Raw genomic sequence first — 15409 nt, forward strand, 5'->3', positions numbered from 1 at the left:
GATCGTAATCACATTGATTGAAACTTGTTGTAGCGATTCAATCAAAGGTAAATACCGTTCCATGAACCACTGAACTCGAGGATGCAACATCTCAACATATCCTCAAGTATCTGAATTGTCCGCTCGGATTGACCATCGTTTGGGTGAAAAGCAGTGCTAAAATGCAGCTTGTACCCAAGCTTCTTGCAATTTCTTCCAAATCGTGAGTGAATCTCGGATCTCTATCCGACACGATAGAAATAGGTACCCGGTTAATCTCACAATCTGAGAAACGTACAATTCAGCTAGTTTATCCAATGAAAAATCCGTACGCACGGGATAAAGTGAGCCGACTTAGTCAGCCTATCGACAACAACCCAAATCGCATCTTTCTTACTTGCTGACAATGGCAGTCCGGACACAAAGTCCATTGTGACTCGATCCCATTTCCACTCAGGTATCATGATCGGCTGAAGTAATCCTGAAGGCACTTGATGTTCCGCTTTCACTTGTTGACATATTAAACATCTCGAAACAAAGTCAGAGATGTCTCGTTTCATACCATGCCACCAAAACCAACGTTTCAAATCGTTGTACATTTTCGTACTCCCCGGGTGAATTGACATTCGGCTACAATAGGCTTCGTTCAGAATCATCGAAATGAGTTCCGAATTCCTTGGAACAGACAAACGACTTCTGAACCTCAAACAATCATCATCATCAATTTGAAACTCTGATTCCTTGTTCGGAGCACACTCAGCCCGTTTTGCAACCAATTCATCATCAACTTTCTGGGCTTCACGAATTTGATGAATCAATAATGGTTTGGCTTTTAATTCAGCTATTAACACATTGTCGGGTAGAACAGACAAGTGCACATTCATCGCTCGTAAAGCAAACAATGATTTCCGGCTTAAGGCGTCCGCAACCACATTAGCCTTTCCCGGGTGGTAATCAATGACAAGCTCGTAATCTTTCAACAACTCAAGCCAACGTCTTTGTCGCAGATTTAAGTCTCTTTGAGTCATCAAATATTTGAGACTTTTGTGATCCGAAAATACATGGCACTTTTCACCAAATAAGTAATGTCGCCATATTTTAAAGCAAATACGATGGCAGCTAGTTCAAGATCATGGGTCGGATAATTTTTCTCATGTGGCTTTAATTGTCTCGACGCATAGGCCACACTCGACCTTCTTGCATCAATACGCAACCCAACCCAAGTAGGGATGCGTCACTATAAATGACAAACTCTTTGCCTGATTCGGGTTGCACTAAAATTAGAGCTTCAGTCAAATAAGTTTTTAGTTGATCGAAACTTTTCTGACATTTCTCTGTCCATTCGAACTTAACATCCTTTTGAAGTAGCTTCGTCATTGGTGTGGCTATCATCGAGAAACCTTTGACAAATCGTCGGTAATAACCGGCGAGCCCCAGGAAGCTCTGAACTTCGGTAATATTTCTTGGAGGCTTCTAGTTAAGTATGGCTGAAATTTTGTTCGGGTCAACTCGAATACCCAATGCGGATACCACATGACCCAAGAAGCTAACCTCTCTTAACCAGAACTCACACTTACTGAACTTAGCATATAACTGCTTATCCCACAAAATTTGCAACACCAGTCTCAGGTGCTCAGCATGTTCGGTCTCATCTCTTGAATAGACCAAGATGTCATCAATGAACACAACTACGAACCGATCCAAATATGGTCTGAAGATCCGATTCATCAAATCCATAAATACCGCAGGGGCATTAGTGAGCCCAAACGGCATCACTAAGAACTCGTAGTGACCATATCTCGTCCTGAAGGCAGTTTTGGGTATATCCGATTCTCGAATTCGCAACTGATAATAGCTCGATCTCAGATCTATTTTTGAGAACATTGAGGCTCCCTTCAGTTGGTCGAACAAATCATCGATACGCGGTAAAGGATATTTGCTCTTTATCGTCACTTTATTCAGTTGACGATAGTCAATGCACAACCTCATGGTTCCGTCCTTCTTTTTCACGAACAATACTGGTGCACCCCAAGGTGAGAAACTTGGTCGAGCAAAACCTCTATCCGTCAATTCTTGCAACTGAGCTTTCAACTCTTTTAACTCGGTTGGTGCCATACGATACAGAGCTATCAAAATCAGCGTAGTCCCAGGTACAAGCTCAATACCAAACTCTACCTCCCGAACAGGTGGTAAACCCGGTAATTCTTCAGGAAAAACATCCGGGTATTCACAAACCACCGGCACAGATTCGGGTTTCTTTTCTAATTCTTTGTCATCAAGTACATACGCAAGGTATGCTTCACACCCTTTTCTTACATATTTCTGGGCCAACATTGAGGATATTACAGCTGGCAACCCATCCAAGTCCGTAGACTCAACTCGGATTACTTTGTTATTTGCGCACCTCAATTCAATCGTCTTGCTTTTGCAATTCACAACCGCATCATGCACGGTCAACCAATCCAACCCGAGAATAACATCAAATTCATTAAACGGCAAAAGCATCAAGTCCGCCGGAAAACAGGAACCTCGAATTACTAGGGGACATTTCTTACACACTTTGTTGACAAGCACGTAACGACCCAAGGGATTTGACACCCGAATTACGAACTCAGTAGACTCAATAGGTAAAGTCTTACTGGATGCTAAGGTTTCACATATGTAAGAATGAGTAGAACCGGGGTCAATCAAAGCAATTACATTAGTATCAAAGAGAGTAAAAGTACCGGTAATAACATCAGGCGAAGAAGCATCCTCGCGGGCACGTATAGCATAAGCTCTAGCAGGCGCACGAGCCTCGGATCCGGTCGTAGCATCTCTAGATCCTGTCTGACCACCACTAGCATTGCCCGTATTTCCAGATGGTCTACCTCGAGCAGTGGTAGCACCCGGTTTCCCCCTCTGATTTACATTCTATTCAGACAACCTCGGGCAATCTTTAATGAAGTGGTCAACTGATCCGCACTTGTAACAGGAGCGGTCAGGGAATCTACAACTCCCCGAACGCCATTTACCGCAATATCGACATTTCGTTCTGTCTCGACGTTCATTCCCAACACTGGCGACCGAAGTGCCTCGTGTACCCACAGGGGGTCGATCACGATCTCGTCTAAAAAGGCCCGAAGTGCCTCTCGACCAGCCCACATCATCTCGAAATTTCTTCAATGCCTGTTGAAGAGACTTTCCCGAAAATCTTTTACGAAACTCTCCAGTTCCCACATCAACTTTTTGTTTTTCTTTTCTAAGCTCTTCGGCTTTACAAGCTCGCTCGACAAGTACTACGAACTCTCGTATTTCAAGAATGCCAACGAACATTTTTATATCTTCATTCAGCCCATCCTCGAAGCGTTTACACATGATAGCCTCGGACGAAACACATTCCTGAGTGTATTTGCTGTCTAACAAATTTTCGCTCGTAATCAGTAACCGGCATGGAACCTTGCTTAAGCTCAAGAAATTCCTTCCGTTTTTGATCAACAAATCTCTGACTGATATACTTTTTCCGAAACTCAGTTTGGAAAAACTCCCAAGTTACTTGCTCTCGGGGCACAACAGATGTCAGAGTACTCCACCAATAGTAGGCAGAATCACGTAGCAAGGAGATAGTACACTTTAGGCATTCATCGGGTGTACAAGATAGCTCATCGAGTACCCGGATAGTGTTGTCCAACCAAAATTCAGCTTGCTCGGCATCGTTGCTATCCGTAGCTTTAAATTCAGTAGCCCCATGTTTTCGGATTCTGTCAACTGAGGGCTTATTTGACCTTATTTGGTCAGTTACCGGAGGTATTGTAGGTGCGGGGGTTGTATTAGTCGGGAAGGGAGGTTGTGGAACAGTCGTATTAGTTCGAATGTATTGGTTGAACCAATCATTCATCACGCTATAGAAAGCTTGTCTAGCTTCATCATTCGGGTTACTAGCATTAGGTTGAGAGTCCGCCGGCGCTGTCCCTTATGCGGGAGCAGGCGCTACACTCTCAAGATCATCAGCTACCTCTCGGTCGGGATCGGGATCCATTACTATAAATAAACACATTTACAATTGTCAGAAATCACCACACTATCAAGTAATCACATAAAATGGCATGTATAGCTAGACCCAACGCATTACGGTAGTCCTAGAATCGACTAAACCGTAGCTCTGATACCAATCAAATGTAACACCCGAACCCGAGACCGACACCGGAGTCGAACACGAGCTGTTAACAGACTTTAAACCCCTTATAAAAAAATATTTCCCAGACACTGCCAATCTGCGTACTAGTCGCTTTAAAAATCATATCTTGAGTTTCACAACTCGAAAATCAGTTTCGTGATTTTTCCCTGAAACTAGACTCATATTCCCATCTACATATTTGTTTCTAGAATTTTTGGTCGGGCCAATTAGTACAGTTTATTATTCAAAATCTCCCATGTTACAGGGATCGACTACACTGACCTTTGCGCAATACGACTTGGATATCTCCCTGCACAGAGCTTCAATACTGATTCTGTTTGTTTCTATAGAAACTAGACTCAAAGAGGAATCTATACATATATGGCATGACTTCTAATTATCTCTGGTTAATTTATAATGAATTTCCAAAGTCAGAACAGGGAATCCAGAAACCATTCTGGCCCTGTCTCACGAGAACCTGAATATCTCTTAACATACTGTCCGTATGATTGTTTCGTTACTTTCCTATGAAAATAGATTCATCAAGGTTCGTTTACATAATTTATTCACTATTTAATTCCATTCCTACTATTTTTAGTGAATTTCCAAATCTACATCACTGCTGCTGTCAGCATCTGCCTTTAAGGTAGACTTTACCTATTTCATAGTTTCCATGATTCAACTAGCCCTTTTTGCATAAGTAGCACAATTTATGATAGTGATTAACCATTCCCATGGCCAATCCTTGTCAAGCCTATCCACACCTCTCAATAACCATATCCATACCAAATGATTATAACATTACACTCAAACATATATAAGCCATTTTCGCATGGCTAACCCAAATTATACAAGTCCAAAGGGTCCATGACCCACAACAAACGGGTAGTCCTATACATGCCATTTCGAAGTTCAACCAAAATTGTACCAAAAGGGGGGCTTTGATAGTGTGGGCAACTTTGACTTCAAGATCCCGAGTCCGATAGCTGGAGAACCAAATCTATAAAACAGAGGAGCAATGAAACGGAGTAAGCAATTTATGCTTAGTAAGTTTTGAGCAAGGAATTCCAGCACAACAAAAGTATAGCATTCATATAGCTAAACGGATAATTTCATATGCACAAATTTTCGATATCATACTTGCTTCACATTACCAACCCTTATGTACATACACAAAAGATCAACTTAGCCAAAGGCCGGTAGCTCATTTATCAACTGAGCGAATACTTATTTGTAAGGGCTCAACTAAATTCAAGCACATACGAAACATACCTCAATGTTGGGATGTTTCTAGAGTATTAACTGAAATTTTTACAGCAAGATCATTCATTCCCAAATCACGTACCTTCGGAATTTAACCGGATATAGCTCCTCGTTCAAATGCCTTCGGGACATAGCCCGGTTATAGTAACTCGCACAAATGCCTTCGGGACTTAACCCGGATTTAGTAACTCGCACAAATGCCTTCGGGCTTAGCCCGAATTAGTATCTCGCACAAATGCCTTCGGATCTTAGTCCGGATATGGTCACTTAGCACAAAGCCTTCGGGACTTAGCCCGGACATCATTCAAATAACCATGCACATTTAACAATAAATCATGGCACATTCGTATTTCATTTTCGTTAGCAAAACTCAAACACAAGACACTTATCATTCTTGTAATTTCGGCTCAATAGCCACACACAAAGAGCATGATTTTGATTTGCTTAAAACATGATCTAATCAAATCTTAATTTAAGCTCTCTTACTCAAGAACTTACCTCGGATGTTGTCGAACGATTCCGATGGCTATTCGACCACTTTTTCCTTCCCTTTATCGGATTTAGTTCCCCTTTGTTCTTGAGCTTAATTAAACAAATAAATTGATTTAATCATTTGAGCATCGAAAAGAGGAACACAAGGCACTTAGACCATATTTATACATTAGACATTAAAGTCACATATGTACGGAATCATGAATCAAACTCAACATTTTAGCTAATTTTCCCCCTTGGCCGAATTTTCTAAGCCAAGACAAAAGCATCAATATGCTTGCCTCCAACCGAATACATGCAACACCAAATCTTCTTCCTATGGCCGAATATGCATGTCTATGTTGGGGCCGATTATATGCTTAATACTTCCTACAAGTATGGTTACTTGTATTGATTATAAATATCATCTTGTTTCAAGTTCAAAACTTGGCTAATACACACATATATACACTAGTAAAGCATCCTCTCCCTTTCCATCAATTTAACACATGCATTACTCATTAATATACAAAAATTATATTCGGCCTTAGCACACAACTTGCTAGCCGATTCTTCTCCATCTAGCAACCAATGCACATATGTGCTCACTCAAAAATGCTAAAAAGAAGATTCAAGAATCATCAATCCACCATCACATGCATCATTAACAAGCTTCATATTTAGCATGCAATGGCATTAACACAAAACCTACCTAGGCCGAATATCATCCCCATGACATAGCAAAGATTTGAACCATGGGCTAATTATAACTCAAGCTAGCAACTAAAAACATGCATGAATCTCAAGGCACAACCTCAAACATACCTTGATCTAGATACAAGTATGGCCAAACCTCCTCCTAATCCTCTTCCAAACCAAACATGAAGCAAGAACTCCTTCCTCCTTCCTTTGAATTTTCGGCCAAATGAAGATGAAAAAGGATGAACAAAATTTTCTCTTTCTTTTCTTTAACTCACGGCAATGGGGGGGGAAGACAACCACACACATTTTTTTGTTTCCATCATATTCCCTTTCATTATTTTATGCCCATGCTCCTTATTTTGTTTTTCCTAACATACCTCACTAACATAACATGTTTGTGACATGTTTCCACTCATGATGCACTAACACAACATGTCTATGACATGTCTTGCCCATCACACTTGGTCTACCATGCTTGTCATGGCCGGCCACTACTAGTTAGGGGGGAATTTGACATGCAAGTCCCCCCTTTTTATTTCATGCTCTAATAGGTCCTTACGCATTGACCTATCACATTTTAAAATTTTCTCACATAAGTCCTATTTGATGAAATTCACTTACAATTAACAAAATTCAAACACGAAATTTTCACACATGCACATGTCCATATAATGAGCATCAATTATGACGGTTAATTATTTTTACGACTCGGTTACCGGTCTCGAAACCACTTCCCAACTAGGGTCAATTTTGGGCTGTCACATTTATCCAATGAAAAATCCGTGTGTACGGGGATAAAGTGAGCCGACTTAGTCAATCTATCCACAACAACCCAAATCACATCTTTCTTACTTGCCGATACTGGCAACCCAGATACGAAATCCATCGTGACTCGATCCCATTTCCATTCAGGTATCATGATCAGCTGGAGTAAACCCGTAGGCACTTGATGTTCCGCCTTCACTTGTTGACATACTAAGCACTTCGAGACAAAATCGGAAATGTCTCATTTCATACCATGCCACCAAAACTGACGTCTTAGGTCGTGGTACATTTTCGTACTCCCCGGGTGAATTGACATTCGGCTACAATGAGCTTCGTTCAGAATCATCGAAATGAGTTCTGAATTTCTTGGAACACACAACCGATTTCTGAACCTCAAACAATCGTCATCATCAATTTGAAACTCTGATTCCACATTCGGAACACATTCATCCCGTTTTGCAACCAATTCATCATCAACTTTCTGAGCTTCACGAATTTGATGAATCAACAATGGTTTGGCCTTTAATTCTGCCACTACCACATTGTCGGATAGAACAGACAAGTGTACATTCATCGCTCGTAAAGTAAACAGTGATTTACGACTTAAGGCATTTGCAACCACATTAGCCTTTCCCGGGTGATAGTCAATGACAAGCTCATAATCCTTTAACAACTCGAGCCAACGTCTTTGTCGCAGATTCAAGTCTCTTTGAGTCATCAAATATTTGAAACTTTTGTGATCCGAATATACATGGCACTTCTCCCCAAATAAGTAGTGTCGCCATATTTTCAAAGCGAATACGATGGCAGCTAGTTCGAGATCATTGGTCGGATAATTTTTCTCATGTGGCTTCAGTTGTCTTGACGCATAGGCCACAACTCGACCTTCTTGCATCAATACACAACCCAACCCAAGTAGGGAGGCATCACTATAAATGATAAACTCTTTGCCTGATTCGGGCTGCACTAGAATTGGAGCTTCAGTCAAATAAGTTTTCAGTTGATCAAAACTTTTCTGACATTTTTCCGTCCATTCGAACTTAACATCTTTTTGAAGTAGCTTCGTCATGGGTGTGGCTATCATCGAGAAACTTTTACAAACCGTCGGTAGTAACCGGCAAGTCCCAAAAAGCTCCGAACCTCAGTAATATCTCTCGGAGGCTTCCAATTAAGTATGGCTGAAATCTTGTTCGGGTCAACTCGAATACCCGATGCGGATACCACATGGCCCAAGAAGCTAACCTCTCTTAACCAGAACTCAAACTTACTGAACTTAGCATATAACTGCTTATCCCGTAAAATTTGCAACACTAATCCCAGGTGTTCAGCATGATCGGTTTCATTTCTCGAATAGACCAAAATATCATCGATAAACACAACTACAAACCGATCCAAATACGGTCTAAAGATCTGATTCATCAAATCCATAAATACCGCAGGGGCATTAGAGAGCCCAAACGGCATCACTAAAAATTCGTAGTGACCGTATCTCGTTCTGAAAGCAGTTTTGGGTATATCTGAATCTCGAATTTGCAACTGGTAATAACCCGATCTCAAATCTATCTTTGAAAACACTGAGGCTCCCTTTAGTTGATCAAACAAATCATCAATATGCGGTAACAGATATTTATTCTTTATTGTCACTTTATTCAGCTGACAATCGTCGATGCACAACCTCATGGTTCCGTCCTTCTTTTTCACAAACAATACTGGTGCACCCCATGGTGAGAAACTTGGTCGAGCAAAACCTCTATCCATCAATTCTTGCAACTGAGCTTTCAACTCTTTTAACTCGGTTGGTGCCATACGATACGGAGCTATCGAAATCGGTGTAGTCCCAGGCACAAGCTCAATACCAAACTCTACCCCCCGAACAGGTGGTAAACCCGGTAATTCTTCAGGAAAAACATCCGGGTATTCACAAACCACCGACACAGATTCGGGTTTCCTTTCTAACTCTTTGTCATCAAGTACATACGCAAGGTATGCTTCGCACCCCTTTCTTACATATTTCTGAACCAACATTGATGATATTACAGTTGGCAACCCCTTTAAGCCCGTAGACTTAACTCGGATTATCTCATTATTTGCGCACCTCAAATCAATAGTCTTGCTTTTGCAATTTACAACCGCATCATGCACAGTCAACCAATCTAAACCGAGGATAACATCAAATTCATCAAACGGCAAAAGCATCAAGTCCGCCGAAAAACAGGAACCTCGAATTACTAGGGGACATTTCTTACACACTTTGTCGATAAGCACGTAACGACCCAAGGGATTTGACACCCGAATTACGAACTCAGTAGACTCAATAGGTAAAGTCTTACTGGATGCTAAGGTTTCACATATATAAGAATAGGTAGAACCAGGGTCAATCAAAGCAATCACATTAGTATCAAAGAGAGTAAAAGTACCGGTAATAACATCTGGCGAGGAAGCATCCTCACGTGCGCGAATAGCATAAGCCCTAGCAGGAGCACGAGCCTCAGATCTGGTCACAGCATCTCTAGATCCTCTCTGACCACCACTAGCATTGCCCGTATTTCTAGATGGTCTACCCCGAGCAGTGGTAGCACCCGGTTTCCCACTCTGATTTGCATTCTGTTCAGACAACCTCGGGCAATCTTTGATAAAGTGGTCGGCTGACCCGCACTTGTAACAGGAGCGGTCATGGAATCTACAGCTCCCCGAGTGCCATTTACCGCAATAACGACACTCCGTTCTGTCTCGACGATCATTTCCAACACTGGTGACCAAAGTGACTCGTGCACTCACAGGGGGTCGATCATGGTCTCGTCTAGAAAAACCCAATGTGTCTCTAGATCGGCCCAAATCATCTCTACACTTCTTCGATGACTGTTGAAAGGGCCTCCCCTAAGACCTCTTACGAAACTCCTTTGCTCCCATATCAGCTTTTCTTTTCTCCATACTGAGCTCCTCGGCTTTGCAAGCTCGCTCGATAAGTACCACAAATTCTCGGATTTCCAATATGCCAACATACAACTTTATATCATCATTCAATCCATCCTCGAAACGTTTACACATTACGGCTTCTGAGGAAATGCATTCTCGTGCGTACCGGCTAAGCCTTACAAATTTTCGTTCATAGTCGGTAACCGACATGGAACCTTGTTTAAGTTCAAGAAATTCCTTCCGTTTTTTATCCATAAACCTTTGACTGATATACTTTCTCCGAAACTCAGTTTGGAAAAACTCCCAAGTTACTTGCTCTCTAGGCACAACAGAAGTCAACGTATTCCACCAATAGTAGGTAGAATCACGTAGCAAGGAGATGGTACACTTTAGGCACTCATCGGGTGTGCAAGATAACTCATCGAGTACCCGGATAGTGTTGTCCAACCAAAATTCAGCTTGCTCGGCATCATCGCTGTCCGTAGCTTTAAATTCAGTAGCCCCGTGTTTTCGGATTCTATCTACTGGGGGCTTATTTGACCTTATTTGGTCAGTTACCGGAGGTATTGTAGGTACGGAGGTGGTATTTGTCGGGAATGGAGGTTGTGGAACAGCCGTATTAGTTCGAATGTATTGGTTGAACCAATCATTCATCACGCTATAGAAAGCTTGTCTAGCTTCATCGTTCGGATTACTAGCATTAGGTTGAGAGTCCGCCGGCGCTGTCCCTTGTGCAGGAGCAGGCGCTACACTCTCAAGATCATCAGCTACCGCTCGCTCGGGATCGGGATCCATTACTATAATAAACACATTTTCAATTGTCAGAAATCACCACACTATCAAATAATCACATAATGGCATGTATAGCTAGACCCAAACGTATTACGGTAGTCCTAGAATCGACTAAACCGTAGCTCTGATACCAATTTAATTGTAACACCCCGTACCCGAGACCGTTGCCGGAGTCGAACACGAGGTGCTAACCGACTTAATTCATTTACTTTCACAGTCCATTTTAAAAATTTCCAGGCAGTTGGCTAACTGCGTCACTGTCACCTTCAAAATCATATCTTGAGTTCCAGAACTCGAAAATAAGTTTCGTAATTTTTCCCTGAAACTAGACTCATAAGTCCATCTACAGATTGTTTTCTAGAATTTTTGGTTGGGTCAATTAGTACAGTTTATTAGTTAAAGTCTCCCCTGTTACAGGGTGTGACTACACTGACCTTCATGCATTACGATTTGGATATCTCCCTGTACAGGGATTCAATACAGATACCATTTATTTCTATAGAAACTAGACTCAAATAGGAATCTATACATATATAGCATGACTTCTAAATGTCTCTGGTTAATTTATAATGAATTTCCAAACTCAGATCAGGGGATCCAGAAACCGTTCTGGCCCTGTCTCACGAAAACTTTAACATCTCATAATATACTATTCATATGAATGTTTCGTTACTTTCCTATGAAAATAGATTCATCAAGGTTCGATTACATAATTTATTCACTATTTAATTCCATTCCTACTATTTTTAGTGATTTTTCACATCCACATCACTGCTGCTGCCAGCATCTATTTTTAAGGTAAACTTTACCTATTTCATGATCCTCCATGGATCAACTAGAGTTTGTCATACATATACCGAAAGTGATCATGAATAACCATTCCCATGGCTAACCGTTACCAACATTTCCATACCTCTCGACGGACAGCATACAAAACGATTATAATGCTATGATCAAAGTATAATTAAGCCATTTTCGCATGGCTATCCAAATTTACACAAAACCGAAGGGTTCATGACCAACAACAAAAGGGTAGTCCTATACATGCCATTTCAAAGTTCAACCAAAAGTATACCAAAAGGAGCTTTGATAGTGTGGGCGACTTCGACTTCAAAATCCCGAGTCCGATAGCTGAAGAACCAAAATCTATAAAATAGAGAATCAAAGAAACGGAGTAAGCATTAAATGCTTAGTAAGTTTTGAGCAAAGATTTTAAGCACATCAGAAGTATAGCATTCATATAACTAAACGGATAATTCCATATATACATTTTCTCAAATCATTCCTACTTCACATTCCAACCCCTATATTCATACATAAGGGATCATCTTAGCCAAATACCGGAAGCTCATTACTCGACTGAGCGAATATTATTCGAAGGGAATCAACTATTCCAATGCACATACGAAACATACCTCATTGTTGGGATTTTTCAAGCGTATTAACTGAAATTTTTACAGCAAGATAGCTCGTTCCCGAATCACGTACCTTCGGAATTTAACCGGATATAGCTACTCGTTCAAATGCCTTCGGGACATAGCCCGGTTATAGTAACTCGCACAAATGCCTTCGGGACTTAACCCGGATTTAGTGACTCGCACCAATGCCTTCGGGCTTAGCCCGGAATTAGTAACTCGCACAAATGCCTTCGGATCTTAGTCCGGATATAGTCACTTAGCACAAAGCCTTCGGGACTTAGCCCGGACATCATTCGAATAACCATGTACATTTATCAATAGATCATGACACATCCGTATTTCATTTTCATTACCAAAGCTCAAACACAAGACACTTATCACACTTGAAATTTCGGCTCAATAGCCACATACAAAGAGCATGATTTTGATTTGCTTAAAACATGATCTAATCAAATCATAATCTAAGTTCCATTACTCGAAAACTTACCTCGGATGTGGTCGAACGATTTCGGCGGCTATTCGATAACTTTTTCCTTCCCCTTATTCAACTGTGGTCCTCTAAGCTCTTGAGCTAATTCAAACAAATTTAACTTATTAAAGTCTCATTATGCTAGCTTATGGCCGAATATGACAAAGAGTTTAATAGGTCATATGGCCACCCTTTAGCTCAAATACACAATGGTCATGCGCATTTTTAATCACATTAAGCAATTTAACACAATTCATTTGAACATCAAAAGAGAACCTCAAGGTACTTAGTCCATATATACATTAGACATTAGAGTCACATATGTACGAAATCACGAATCGGATTCAACATATTAGCTAATATTCCCCTTAGCCGAATTTTCTAAGTCAAGATAAAGCCATCAATATGCTTACCTATGGCCGAACATACATATCAACTTATGTACTCATTCATGTGGCCGAACATACATGTCTATGTTGAGGCCGATTGCAACACTCAATACATTCTACAAGTATGGTCACTTGTATTGACTAAACACCATTTTGTTTCAAGTTCAAAACTTGGCCCATACACATATATACACTAGTAAAGCATCCTCTCCCTTTCCATCAATTCAACACATGCATTACTCATTAATATACAAAAATTATATTCGGCCTTAGCACACAACTTGCTAGCCGATTCTTCTCCATCTAGCAACTAATGCACATATGTGCTCATTCGTTAGACTCTACTTCATCTAACAACAACCATATTTTCCCTTCTACTTCCTATCATGGCCGAATGCATCACAACACCATACCATTTCAATTTTTGGTCATGGTTAAACAAAGAACTTAATGTCTCACTCAAAAATGCTAAAAAGAAGATTCAAGAATCATCAATCCACCATCACATGCACCATTACAAAGCTTCACTTTTAGCATGCAAATGATATCAACACAAATCCACCTTAGCCGAATATCATCTCCATGACATAGTAAAGATTTGAACCATGGGCTAGTTAGAACTCAAGCTAACTACTAAAATATACATGAATCTCATGGAGCAACCTCAAACATACCTTAGCCTAGTTACATGCATGGCCGAACCTCTTCAACATTTCCTCCTTTCTTTCCTTTGAATTTCGGTCAAAGATGTTCAAGGATGAACACACATTTTTTTCTTTGTTTTCTTTCTTCCATTCACGGCAAAGGGGGGCATGGATGAGACCATTTTTTTTCATCACTCCTCCCTTTCATTATTTAATTACCATGCTCATTATTTTATTTTTCCTAACATACATCACTAACCTAACATGTTTGTGACATGTTTCCACCCATAGCATGGCCGGCCACTATGCTTTAATTTGGCTAATTTGACATGCAAGGACAATCACTTTCCCACATATATTAATAGGCCACTTGAACACTTGCCTAGCATATTTCTAAATTGTCTCACATAAGTCCCTACTAATAAATTTCACATACACTGACCAAATTAAAGTATGGAACTATCACACAAGCATTTACGCACATCAAAAACACAGAATATAATCTTTAATTATTTATAAGATTCGGTTTCGTGGTCTCGAAACCACTCTCCGACTAGGGTCAATTTAGGGCTGTCACACAGACTCATTATGATCGAGTTCTAGATAACATTTTAGTTTAATTAAAACAATGAAAGCTACCAAACTTTATAGGCTGCTAAAAAATAACCTAAGGAAAGCTGGGTTTGATATTAAAAAATATATAAATTTGGTTTGTATCCGAAAAAGCAATAATCTTAAAATAATTAGTGGGATCATCATATTTGACAAGTTTGGATCATTATTTGTGCTTTGAAATTTGTTATAAGAGTAAATAACACAAAAGGTATTGAGAACAAAAAATTCAACAGTGTTTGTTCGATGTGGTTATCCCATTCGACCGACCAAAGTCCCAAAAGCAGTTTATGGGTCCTATATATGAATATTGTTTATGTTTGACTTAACTTTTAACACCAAAAAGAATCAATTAACAGAAACAGGAAAGGAGGAGAAGAGATCGAGCCAGATCTGGGAATACCTTCAGGGATTGTGAGAAGAGGCTGAGAAGAGCAATCGCAAAGGCAAGGTGGGCAATTGTTGGAAGTGTGGCTGAAGGCTACTAATCCTTCCATGAAATGCCAATAGACACAACGGAGAACCAAATCAAGACTGCTGCTGGAGAGTTTCTTGATTGAAAATAGCAACGGAGGGGTGAGATGGGGGTGTTTTGAGAATATGATTTTAGGGGGAGAAATTAGGGGTTTCAGAGGGTGAAAATTTAGGAATAAAGCCGCGCCCTTTTGAGATTTATTTGTGGCGTTTTTTATAAAAACGCCAGTAAAAAATTATTACATTTTTGCTCTGTTAAAATTTTTTTTAATTGTATTTTACTTCAAAAAAAGTTTTTTATTTTATATGTTAAAAATTATTAGTTAAATAATTTTATAAAATATTTATTATTACTATTT

The 15409-nt window shown here is 40.2% G+C and overlaps 1 long non-coding RNA gene across 2 annotated transcripts in view; it reads right to left on the reverse strand.

The window, feature by feature from the left end:
• The window catches only part of LOC107949298 (uncharacterized), a 45421-nt gene extending 30238 nt beyond the window's left edge, over window positions 1-15183 (reverse strand). For both annotated transcript variants that reach the window (XR_005925620.1, XR_005925619.1), the window contains exon 1: window positions 14980-15183. This is a non-coding gene — a long non-coding RNA (uncharacterized lncRNA). The remainder of the gene's footprint in view (window positions 1-14979) is intronic.
• Between the last annotated feature and the right edge of the window lie 226 nt (window positions 15184-15409).

Source organism: Gossypium hirsutum, chromosome A04 (genome assembly GCF_007990345.1).
Source record: "Gossypium hirsutum isolate 1008001.06 chromosome A04, Gossypium_hirsutum_v2.1, whole genome shotgun sequence".
Lineage (NCBI taxonomy): Eukaryota > Viridiplantae > Streptophyta > Magnoliopsida > Malvales > Malvaceae > Gossypium > Gossypium hirsutum.